Source organism: Dasypus novemcinctus, chromosome 2, assembly GCF_030445035.2.
Source record: "Dasypus novemcinctus isolate mDasNov1 chromosome 2, mDasNov1.1.hap2, whole genome shotgun sequence".
Taxonomy (NCBI): Eukaryota; Metazoa; Chordata; class Mammalia; order Cingulata; family Dasypodidae; genus Dasypus; species Dasypus novemcinctus.
Genome location: NC_080674.1, coordinates 65,370,986 through 65,384,098, shown reverse-complemented (window position 1 = coordinate 65,384,098; position 13,113 = coordinate 65,370,986). Strand labels below are relative to the sequence as shown.

The following is a 13,113-nucleotide window of genomic DNA, read 5'->3' as shown; positions in this document are numbered from 1 at the left end:
AGGCATCTACTTTATGGGTCCCTGACTTTGCTCCATTTGGGAAAGACTGGCATGTGAAACTCCTCTCTGGCATATACCCCTCCCAGAATTTGCCCACCTGGCAAAATCAGCTTGAGTCAAGGAAAACACTGTATGAAAATATTGAGGCAGACAGCCTTGAGAGAAGGCTTATCTGCTTCAAACAACTGTGAGAGGGAATTTTCTGTTCCTGGAAAACAGCTGGGGCATTCAAATTCCTGTAAACAGGGGAACTCCAAAGCAACTAGTAAGGACAAGCCCAGGACAAGACACAAGCCCAGAAAAGACAGGAAGGACACTGCACTTTGTATTCACCTTGGGTGAACTTTCCCAATATGACCGCTGGCACTCAAAGAAATCTCTCTCATACAGCCTGCTGATTACAAAATCAAGAAACAGACATCTCAGGGAATGAATCCCAAGATTTAACATTTTAAAATACTAAAATATACAGTGTGCAACAAAAGATTAAAAGACAAAAAAACAGGAAATGATGGCCCCTCCACAGGAAGAAGATAAAATTCCAGAAAACAGTAAGATCAGACTTTGGACATACAAAACAAGACTCAAAAAAAATGATCTTAAGAATGCTCAAGGAGAAGAGGGAAAGTACTGAAGGATATCAGAAAATCAATGAATGAAACATATGAAAATCTCAATAAAGATACAGAAATATTAAAAAGGAACCAAACAGAACTACTGTAGTTGAAAGACCAGAAAAACTGAAATGAAAAATTCCTGGGATAGTTTCAGTAGCAGACTGGCAGCTGGCAAAATCAGTGAACACGAAGACAAGACATTACAACTGAAAGTGGGAGGATTGCATCCAGCATCCATGTGGAATCTGAGCCTCCTCTTGACATAGAGGTGCAATGGACACAACCAATCCAATGTCCACATAGAAAAGGTGGCATTGGATTGGGAAAAGTGGACATGGTGGCTGATGGGTATGGGGAAAGGCAGGAAGAGATGAGAGGTGGAGGCATCTTTGGGACATGGAGCTGCCCTGGATGGTGCTTCAGGGGCAATCACCGGACATTGTAAATCCTCACAGGGCCCACTGGATGGAATGGGAGAGAGTATGGGCCATGATGTGGACCATTGACCATGAGGTGCAGAGGTGCCCAAAGATGTACTTACCAAATGCAATGGATGTGTCATGATGATGGGAATGAGTGTTGCTGGGGGGGGGGGGGGGAGAGGTGGGGTGGGGGTGGTGGGGTTGAATGGGACCTCATATATACATATATATTTTTTTAATGTAATATTATTACAAAGTCAAAAAAAATAAAATAAAAAAAAAATAAAGTGAGTCAGGCAGGGCAGCAAAGGAAAAAGAATTATAAAAACCTCTGGAACATCACCTAACACACACATAATGGAAGTTCCAGTAGGAGAAGAAAGAAGGATAGGAACAGAAGGAATATTCAGAAAAATAATGGCAAGAACTTCTAAAACTTACCAAAAGATGTGAATTTGCACACTTAAGAAGCCCAGAGAACACCAAACAGGATAAACATGAAGAAAAATATAACCCATAATTAATCAAATTGTCAAACTGAAAGGATAGGAAGAAAGTTTTGAAAGTTGCAAGAGTAAAGGAACCAACTGGTTATGTACAAGGGAGTCCCAATTAGACTGAGTGTCAATATCTCATCAGGAACCATGGAGGCAAGAAGGCAGTGGCTTGAAATATTTAAAGTGCTGAAAGCAAATACTGACATGAAAGAAAACAACAACCAAAAGAATTTTATATCTGGTAAAACAATTGTTCAAAAATGAGGGAGAGTTTAAGACATTTCCAAATAAACAAAAGCTGAGGGAGTTCTGCAGCCAGAAGGGAAAGCATACTAGACACTTGTTCAAAACAGCATAAAGAAGTAAAGACCCCTGATAAAGATATAATCATTTGGATAATTACAAAAGACAGAACTATTGTATTGTATTTTTTGGTATGTAACTTCACCTCTTTCTTCCTACAGGTGTTAAAATGCAAATGAATAAAAAGTAACGATAAAAAAAAAGTAATAATAATGCTATAGTTTTAGATGTGCAATGTACAAAGATATAATTGATAATAGTACCAAAAAAGGTAGGGAGACAGAGGCAAAAAGGAAAAGTATATGTGTATGCTACTGAAGTCAAATTGGTATCAAACCAAGTATGATTATAACATATTTAGGATGTTAAATTTTGATCCCATGAGAACTAGCCACAAGTAAAATATATGAAAAATACATTCAGATAGAAGTGAGAAGGCACCCAATATGGTACAGCACAAAAAAATCAGGTAAGTCTAAAAGGAACATTAACAGAAGAAATGAGGGACACAAAAAGGAGTAAGACTTAAAAGACTAAATCGCAAAATGACAGAATAAAGTCCTATATTATCAGTAGTGGCTTTAATTATAAATATATTAAACCCTCCAGTCAAAAGGCAAAGATTGGCAGAATGGATTAAAAAAGCATGGTCCAGATATACCCTGTCTGCAACTCACCTTAAATTCAAAGACACAAGGAGGTCAAAGAGAAAGGATAGAAGAAAATATACCATGCAAGTATTATACTAATCCAAAGATTGCAGGGTAGCAATATTAATATTAGATAAAATAGACTTTAAGTCAAAAACAATTATAAAGGACAAAAATGATCACTCACTATATACTGAGAAAGGGGTCAATAACAAGAGGACATAGCAACTATAAATATATATCTACCTAACGGAAAAGTCCTAAATACGTGAAACAAATACTGATATATTAGAAGAAAGCAATAGATGGCACTAGATTAAGAGGAGAAAACTTTAGTATACCACTTTCAATAAGGGATAAAACATCTAGACAAAGATCAATAAGTAAATCCAAGACTTGAACAACACTCCAAACAAACTAGACCTAACAGACATATATAGAACATTTCACCCAACAACAGAATACACAATCTTCTGTAGTTCACATGGGTCATTCTCCAGGATAGACCTTATGTTAGGTCGAAAAACAAGTCTCAATAAATAAAAATATATTAAAATCATACAATGTATCTTCTCTGACTACAGGAGATGAAGCTAGAAATCAGTAACAAAGGGAGAAAATTTTTAAAAATGAGGAATTTAACTGACATACTCTTAAACAACAAGTAGGTTCTGAAGAGCAAATCACAATAGAAATTTGTAAATATCTTGAAGCAAATGAAAATGAAAATACAACATATCAAAACTTATGGGATGCAGGAAAGTAGTGCCAAGAGGGAAATTTATACCTTCAAATGCTTACATGAAAAAAGAAGAAAGATTTGAAATTAGAGTCCTAACCTCAAAACTGGAAGAACTTGAAAATAAGAGAGAATTAACCCAAATCAAGCAGAAGGAATTAAAAAAGAGATAACTGAAATAGAGAACATCAACAAAACAACAGAGTATCAACAAAACCAAAATTTAGCTCTATGAAAGGTCAATAAAATTGACAAACCTCTAGGTATATTATGAAGAAAGAAGAAAAACAGAGAAAGGACACAGTTAAAAGCAGAAATGAAAAGGGGACATTACAACTGATACAATAGAAATAAAAAGGACTAGAAAAGGACACTATGAATAACGGTATGCCGATAAATTAGATAATCTAGAAGAAATGGACATAATGTTAGAAACACACAAACTACCTATACTGACTCAAGAAGAAATAAAAGAGAGGACTGTGGGAAGACGGCAGAGTAGGAAGTTCTGGTTATCAGTCCCCCCACAAAAACAATGACTGAACTGGCACCTGAATCAACCACTCTTAAACTCCAGAGTCTAGGGGATCACAGTACAGCATCCAAGGAGGAGAGAGAGGAACAGACTGATAAATTGCAATAGACCAGTGAGTTTCACCTTCCCTGCAGGAGCTACAATTTCCCTTCCCCCAGTCTTGTGGTTTGCAGCAGTTGGGACTGGATCTTCAGGTCCTGGCTCAGCTTACTGGAACCAGATAGGGACATTAATAACTAGTCCTTCAAACTCTGGGGTTTGATCCCAGACCTCTATCTTTGAGCATCTACTTCAGCACGAAGGGGGCTGGCTCCTAGGATGGACATTGTTCTGATCCCTCTGGGGTAAAGGCAGCAGAGGAATCTTAAAGACAGTAACCTTCCTCAAAACTACAGAAAACGGTTAAAGAGCTGAATTAACCAGGCAAGTACTGAATTAAGAAAATTCAGTTTTCAAAGCCATAGAAGGAAAAATAAATAAATCTTAAAAAAAAAAAAAAAAGCCATAGAAGGAGCTCCTGGAACTGTTGCTGGGTCCTCCACCACCCTTTCCACAACACGGAGTGGGGCCAGCTTGCACTCCTATTATGGGTCCCTGGGACTATACCAGAGGAACAAAGCGGCCCTTTATGTGATATATGTACATACCAGTGTCAATCTATGAAGTAGAAATCTGAGAGATTGAACACAGGAACATATCTTGGGCTTGCCTTCCCAGAGTTTGTCCTGAGGGCAGGGAAACCCCATGCAGGCAGTTGGGACACGATAAGAAACAATTAAGATAAAACAGCCAGGATAAAGGAACACTTGCATTAAATCATTCTAAAGAACACTCAAAAAAGGGGAAGAGTTCTGTTCCAAAGCTAGTAGAGGGATGTTCATTCACTCAAACTCCTGTAAATGAGAAATATTTACAGGAGGAATTCCTGGGGCCTTTAGGGAATACAGACTCAGTGGAAGAAACAGGCTCAGATAACACAGCAGAAAAGGGACCTATACTTCCCATTTGCCTCAGATTGATCTGCTTAATAGGAGAGCTAAGCTCTGAAGTAGTCCATCATCCAAAATGGAGTCAAAATGCAAAGAGAAAGACGTGTGCTTTTTGCTTTGGTTTGTTTGATTAGCTATTGACATTCAAGAAAATCTATCATATTATTAGCTGGATACAAACTTGAAGGACAAATCCCAGAGTTCACACTTGAAAATATTAAAATGTACAGAAGGCAACAAAAACAAATACAAGAAAAATGAACAGGAAATGAGGAGCATCCCGAAGAACAAGATAAAAATCTAGAATCAAACAAAGAGGACCAGACTGTGGACATGCTGGAATATGCTCAATACGCTCAAGGAGATAAAGGAAAGCAGAGAGAAAGAACTAAAGGATATAAGGAAAGCAATGAATGAATTATATGGGATTCTCTCCCAGAGAAGTTCTGGAGCTGTAGAACATAATAACTGAAATGAGCAGATTGGAGATGACAGAAGAAAACATCAGTGAACTCAAAAACAAGATAACTGAAATGATTCACACTGAGAAGAAAAATAAAGAATTTAAAAAAAAAAATGAGCAGAGCCTAAGAGACTAGTGAGACATCATCAAGTGTACCAATATATATGTAGCAGTTTGGTATTATTTACAAATTCCAAAAATAGATATTGAATTAAGTTTGTAAACTGGTCTGTTCCTCTGGGCCTATTAGATTGAATTAGATTTAGAGGTTTCACTTTTTTTTTTAAAAGATTTATTTATTTATTTTTATTTCTCTCCCCTACCCCCACTCCCCAGTTGTTGCTCTCTATTTCTATTCGCTGTGTGTTCTTCTATGCCCGCTTGTGTCAACAGCACCCGGAATCTGTGTCTCATTTTGTTGCATCATCTTGCTGCGTCAGCTCTCCCTGTGTGTGGCACCATCCCTGGGCAGGCTGTACTTTTTTCACTCTGGGCAGCTCTCCCTACAGAGAGTACTCCTTCTGCATGGGGCTCCCCTATGTGGGGGACACCCCTGCATGGCACGACCTCCTTGCACACATGAGCACTGCACATGGGCCAGCTCATCACATGGATGAGGAGGCCCTGGGTTTGAACCTCCCATGTGGTAGGCGGATGCCCTATCCATTGGGCCAAATCCACTTCCCTAGAGGTTTCACTTTCACTTGATTAAATTATGATTAAGGTTTTGATTCGGCCATGTTAATAGGACATTGCATCCCAGGCCCTTTGGCAGAGGAGAGAGTTGAAGTTTTGAGGTTGGAGTCCTGGGAAGTAAATACACAGAGAAGCAAATATGTGAGGAAAGAGAGAAGGCTCCATTAGGCAAGGCAGAGGCCCGGGGAAGAGAATGAGCCTGACAGCCTACAGGTGACCTTGTGAACCGAGCAGAGCAGCTGAGCCCAGAAAGAAACAAGCCCTGGGGAGAGAGATGAGCCTCATACCAGCTTAGAGCTGAGACCAGAAGAAGCTGGGACCACAGGGCCTTAGGAGGAAGACTGAACCCTTGCAAAGACTGGCAACCATCTTGCTCCAACATGTGGCAACTGACTTTGGTGAAGGAAGTAATTTGTTCTTAATGGCTTTGTGACTATAAGCTTCTACCCCAAATAAATATCCTTTATAAAAACCAAGCAATTTCTAGTATTTTGCACCAACACCCTTTTAGCTGACTGATACAATATACATTATGGGAGTCCCAGAAGGAGAAGAAAAAGAGAATGGGACAGAAGCGACATTGGAAGAAATAATAGCAGAAAACTTCCCATATTTACTGAAAGTTATGAATATGCACATTCAAGAAACTCAACAAACCCAAAGCAGGATAAATACAAAGAGAACCATGTCCACACACAGAGTAATCAAATTTTCCAATGCCAAAGACAAGGACAGAGTTCTGAAAGTTGCAAGACAAAAACAAGTTATATAGAAGGGAATCCCAATAAGAATAAGTGCTGATTGCTCATTAAAAAACCATGGAGGCAAGAAGGCAGTGGGCTGAAATATTTAAAGTGCTGAAAGAAAACAACAGTCAACCAAGAATTTTATATCTGGCAAAACTTTCTTTTCAAAAATGAGGGAGAGATTAGGACATTCCCAAATTTAAAAAGCCGAGGAAATCTGTCAACACTAGACTTGTCCTACAAACAATACTAAAGAAAGTTCTTCGGACTGAAAGAAAAGAACACTAGAGAGTGGATCAAAGCAGCATAAAGAAATAAAGACCTCCAGTAATGGTAATAATATGGATAATAAATACCAGTAGCAGTATATTGTGTTATTTGTTATATAACTCCACTTTTTGCTTCATATGAGTGTAAGAACAGTCTATGTGTATGGTATTGAAGAGAAGTTGCTATCAAAGCTTATGATTGCTTTGAAAAGTATAATTTTATCAAATATGGTTGCTAAAGGTTTAGGATGTTATATTTTAACCTCTTGGTAATCACAATGAGAATACATGAAAAATACATTCAAAAGAAATGAGAAGGGTCTGGTAATGGTATAATATGAAAGTCAAATAAATATGGCAGTAGGCATTAATAGGAGAACTGAATATCAAAAAGGTATGAGTTACACAAAACAGCAAAATGACAAAAGAAAAAATCTGTATTAAAGATACCACTTAAAATGTAAATGAATTATATATGCACCAAACAGAACGCCAAAATATATGAAGTAAATGTATTAAATTACTGAGTCAAAAGGCAGAGATTGGCAGAATGGATAAAAAGTGTGACCCAACCATATGCTATTTACAAGAGACTTACTCTAAATTCATACGCATAAGTAGGTCGAAAGTGAAAGAGTGGGGGAAAAATATAGCATGCAAGTACTAACAAAAAGAGAGCTGCTATAGCTATACCAATATCAGATAAAAGAGACTTCAAGTCAACCGAATGCAATGAGTGCCACAATGATGAGGGACGTTGTTGGTGTGTGGGAGGAGTGGGGTGGGGGGTGGAGGGTATACACAAACCTCTTATATTTTTTAATGTAACTTTTTTGTGTGATGCATATATCTTCAAAAAATACAATTTACAAAAATGATGTGGTGGGGAGTGGGTTATATGGGAACCTCTTGTGTTTTTTTTTTATGTTTTTTAATATAACATTCCTTGTGATCAATTAACTTTGATTAAAAAAAAGAAAAAAAATTGTATGAGAAACTTAAGAGGGTCACTATATAATGATAAAGGGGTCAACATAACAAGAAGGCATAACAATTATAAATATATATTCACCTAACAGCAGAACCATAAAATGAAGCAAATATTGATAGATTTGAAGGAAGAAACTGATGGTTCTACATTAATACTATTAGACATTAATATACCACATTCAATAATTGATTAAACATCTAGACAGAGATCAATAAGGAAATACGAGACTTGAGTGATAATCTAAATCAGCTAGACCTAGCAGACCTACAAAGAACAGTTTACAAAGCAGAATACATACTCTTTTTGTTGTTGTTGTTAAGATTTATTTATTTCTCCTACCCCCTCACTGTTTGCACTTGCTGTCTGGTGTCTGTCTGTTTTGTGCTTTCTGTGACTGCTTGTCTTCTTTTTAGGAGGCAACAGGAAGCAAAACTGGGACCTCCCATGTGGGAGGAGGCACCCAATCGTTTCAGCCACATCTGCTCCCTGCTTGCTGTCTCTCATTGTGTTTCCTCGTTGTGTCACCTTGTTGTGTCAGCTCGCTGTGCAGCCCATTGCATCAGCTTGCTGTCTTGCTCATCTTCTTTAGGAGGTACCGAAAAATGAACCCAGGACCTCCCATGTGGTAGGGAGGCACCCAACTGCTTGAGTCACATTCACTTCCCTATGTATTCTTGAGTGCACATGGAACATTCTCTATGATAAACCATGCTAAATAAAATAAATCAAAGATAAAAATAAATGAAAAGATACTGTGTTAATAATGGATTAGAAGACTAAATATTGTGAAGACGCCAATTCTACCCAAAGGTATATACTGACTCAACACAATACCAATGAAAATTCTAACAGCCTTCTTTGCAGAAATGGAAACACCAATCCTTAAATTGATACAGAAGGATAAGGGGCCCAGAAGACACTTGCACTTCGATGTTCACAGCAGCATCATTTACAATCGCTAAAATATGGAACCAGCCCAAGTGTCCATTAGCCAATGAATGAATAAACAAAAGGTGGTATATACAAGGAATGGAATACTATTCAGCTGTAAGAAATGAAACCAGGATGCATATGACAACATGGATGAACCTAGAGGACATTATATTCAGTGAAATAAGCTAGACACAAAAGGACAAACATTGTCTGGTCTCCATAATATGAACTAAATATAATGAGTATACTCATGCAGGCAAACTCTAGAGTATAGTTTACTAGGAAATAGAATGTGAGTGGAGAAGGGGAGCTGATGCTCAATGTATATAGAATTTTTAATAAGGTTAATTGCAAAGTGTGGAAATGAATAGAGTTGACAGTAACACATTTTAGTGGGTATAACTAAGACTGCAGATTTATAAATGTGATTAATGTGATTGTGAGTGAAAGGGCTTGTCTGTGGACATAAATGTCAATTGGAAGGAAACTACAGAATAATCTAGAGTATATATAACATAGCGATTTCATTGGTGGATGAGGATTGTTGTTAACAGTTATAAATATAAGAACACTCTTCTTTTACAAAGTGTTAAATATATGGTGATACACAAGAAAATGAAAACTAATGTAATTTATGGATTATATTTAATAGTAATATTATAATATTTTAACAGCAATGGCAATGAGACATTATTTCAATCCTAAGAGACAACTATAGGGGAAGTATAAAAGTGTATGGGATTTTTCCTTTTGGAATAATGAAAACATTATAAAATTGAGATAACAACAGCACAACTATGTGATGAACATGAGAAACACTGAGTGTACACTTTGAATGGATTGTACAAAACATGGGGATGTATAATGCAGGGAATCCAGTGCTGGTAGATGGACTGTGGTTAGCAGGACAAATAAGAGAACTTTTTCTCGTGAACTCTAGCAAATGCATAATACTAATACAGGGTGGGGGTTGGGGGAAAGCACACTGAATGTAACATATGGGCTATAGTTAGTAATATTTTGCCTATATACTATTTCATAGTTTATAAGAAAAGTTTCACAACAATGCAAGGTATTGGTGGTGGGGTGATGTATGGGAGTTCTGTAAGATGATATGCACACTTGTTTTGTGAGTTCACAACTTGCTCTATATAGTCACTGTTTATATATGTTCATGTATGAATGATATACTTCAATAAAATTTTATTTTTAGAAATGGGCAAAAGACTTGAATAGACATCTCTCAAAAGAAGATCAAATGGCCAAAAAAGCACAAGAAAAGATGCTTAACATCATTAGCCATCAAGAAAATGCAAACCAAAACCATAATGCTCCTGAGGGCATGCTGCTCAAATGTGGCCACTCTCTAAGCCAAACTCAGCATATAAATGCATTACCTTTCCCCCAGCATGGGATATGACTTTGGAGGATGAGTCTCCCTGGCATCAAGGGACTACTACCAACCACTGGCTGGTGATGTAACTGGAAAAAGACCCTGAATAAAAGGGTGAAATGATGAAGACAAATGCGTTTATATGGCCAAGAGACTTCATAGTAAGTTGGGAGGTCATCAGATGTGTTGTGCTTATGCACGTCTCAGCAGGATCTCATAGACAGCCAAAGTAGATACTATCACAGATAGTGGTGCTCCTGAGGGCTACAGAGACACCCGGGTCCTAGTTTGGTGCCTTGCCAGTGGACCCTACATTGGAAACTGTGCTCCTGAGTGTAAAGGAGTTGGACTCACATGTGACTTCTCTACACATGTCTCTTCTGTTCCTTTTACTGAACTTGTGGTAGGCACTGGGGTTGGCGTATGACCAGGAGACTTGAATCTCTGGGCTGTCCATGTGCTGGCTGGGCCCTGAGCCTCAGCAGAGTTGGAGCACCTATTCTCCAGTTCATTGGACTTACCCAGGTCAGCTGACAGGGAGGTGAGAATGGACAACCAGCACACCAAGGAACTGAGAGAATCTACAGTTGCAAGCAGGAGAATCCCATCCACCAGCCATGTGAGATCTAAGTTCCCTCTCAATTGAGAGGTGGAATCCAGAGTCCTCAGGATTGGGGAATAAAATATGGACTAAAGTGAACTTACTACTATACTTTCTACTTACTTCCACTATAGAATTATTGTTACTCTAGCAAAGGAAGAAATTATATCATTGATATAGCCATTGGAGTTGCTGAAGGCAGGGAGAGGGAAAAGGAGGTGTGATATGGGGGCATTTAGGACTTGGGTTGTCCTGAATGAAACTGCAGGGACAGATGCAGGACATTATATATCCTGCCATAACCTACTGAATGGACAGGGAAAGAGTGTAAACTACAATTTAAACTATAATCCATGCTGTGTAGCAGTGTTCCAAAATGTATTCACCAAATGCAATGAATGTACCACAATAATGAAAGTTGTTGATGTGGGGAAAGTGGAGAGTGTGGAGAGTGGCGCATACGGGAATCTCCTACACTTTTTAATGTAACATTCTGTGTGATTTATGAATCTTTTAAAAATTAATAAAAGATATATTTTTAAAGAAACACAAGGAAGGAGCAGAGGTGGCTCAAGCAGTTGAACACCCACCTCCCACATGGAAGGTCCCAGATTCAGTTCCCAGTGGCTCCTAAAGAAAAAACATACAACGAGCGGAAAACGAGCACAAACAACAAGCAAAAATATCAGCAACAACAAAGAGTAAACAGACAAGGACGCCTTCTTGGGGGAAGAGGGGACTCATAATGAGATACCATTTCACACCCACTAGATTTAAACCAAAAAAAAATTACTACTATTAAACAAAAGAAAAAATGATAAATGTTAGAGAGGATGCAGAGAAGCAGGAACCCTCATTCATTGCTGGTGGCAATGTAAAAGGGTGTAGCTACTATGGAAGACAGTTTGGTGGTTCCTCAGAAAGTTAGGTATAGAATTACCATATGACTCATCCATGCCATTTGTAGGTATATATCCAAAATAATTGAAAGCAAGGACTTAAACAGATATTTGCACACCAATGTTCACCACTACACTATTCACAATTGCCAAAAGATGCAAGCTACCCAACTGCCAATCAACTGATGAATTGGATAAACAAAATAATTGTGTGTTATATACACACAATGGAATATTACTCAACTGTAAAAAGGAATGAAGCTCTAATACATTCAACAACATGGACGAACCTTGAAGACATCATGTTGAATGAAATAAGCCAGACACAAAAGGACAAATATGGTATAATCTCACTGATATGAAAGAATTAGAATATGACAACTCATAAAGTCAGAATCAATAATATAGGTACTAGGGGACAGGACTGGGGAAAGGATTGGAGGAATTAGTGCTTAAAATGTACAGAGTTACTATTTGCAACAACAGAAATGGAAATATTTTAGTAACAGGGGTGACAGTAGCACAAAATTGTGAACATAATTAATACCATTCAATTATATATCTGATTATGGTTATAAGGGGAAATGTTAGATGGTATATATGGTAATGGAGTAAAAAAAACTTTTAAATCCATGGAACTACATTACAGTGTTTTCTTATTTTAGCAAGTGTACCACACCAATGCAAGGTGTTAATAATACAGTGGTTTAAGGGAATCCTGCATTTCATGTATCACTGTTCTGTAAACCCACAACTTCTCTAAAAATGAAAATCAAAATAAGCAGAAAAAAGCAAGTGATACATGTAATAAATCAGCAGAATAGAAAATGGGCAAACAGAATGATACTAAAAGTTGTTTCTTAAAAAACATCATAAAAATAATATACATGTAACTCTACTGAGCAGGAAAAAAGATAAGGTGCAAAAATGGCTAATGTCAGCGGGAAAAAAGGAGACATCATTATAGAATCAATGGAATTAAAAGGATAATAATGGAACATAATTATACATTTTAAGAAGAAAATTGGCAATCTACATAAAATAAATGCCTTGATAGACACAAATTACATAAATGAACCAAGAAGAAACAGACCACATGAACAATCCTATATTAATTAACGAAACTAAATTTGCAATTAAAACCTGTCCCAAAACGTATTCATCATTTAAGGATGAACGTAATAGGTCTACATAAATTGCTTCAGAAAACTGAGTAGGAGATAACCTTTCCATATCATTTTATGAGGTTAGTATTGCCATAATAATAACGACAACAACACAAAACATTACAAGAAAATCTACATATCAATATCCAATGAACATAGTTCCAAAAGTCCTTGATAAAATATCAGTAAGTAAAATTTAGCAAT

At 37.4% G+C, this 13,113-nt stretch overlaps 1 protein-coding gene across 7 annotated transcripts in view; it reads right to left on the bottom strand.

Annotated features, from left to right (window-relative positions):
- The window catches only part of RNF180 (ring finger protein 180), a 328,361-nt gene that overhangs the window by 266,333 nt on the left and 48,915 nt on the right, over positions 1-13,113 (bottom strand). The gene's annotated exons all lie outside the window — the stretch shown is intronic.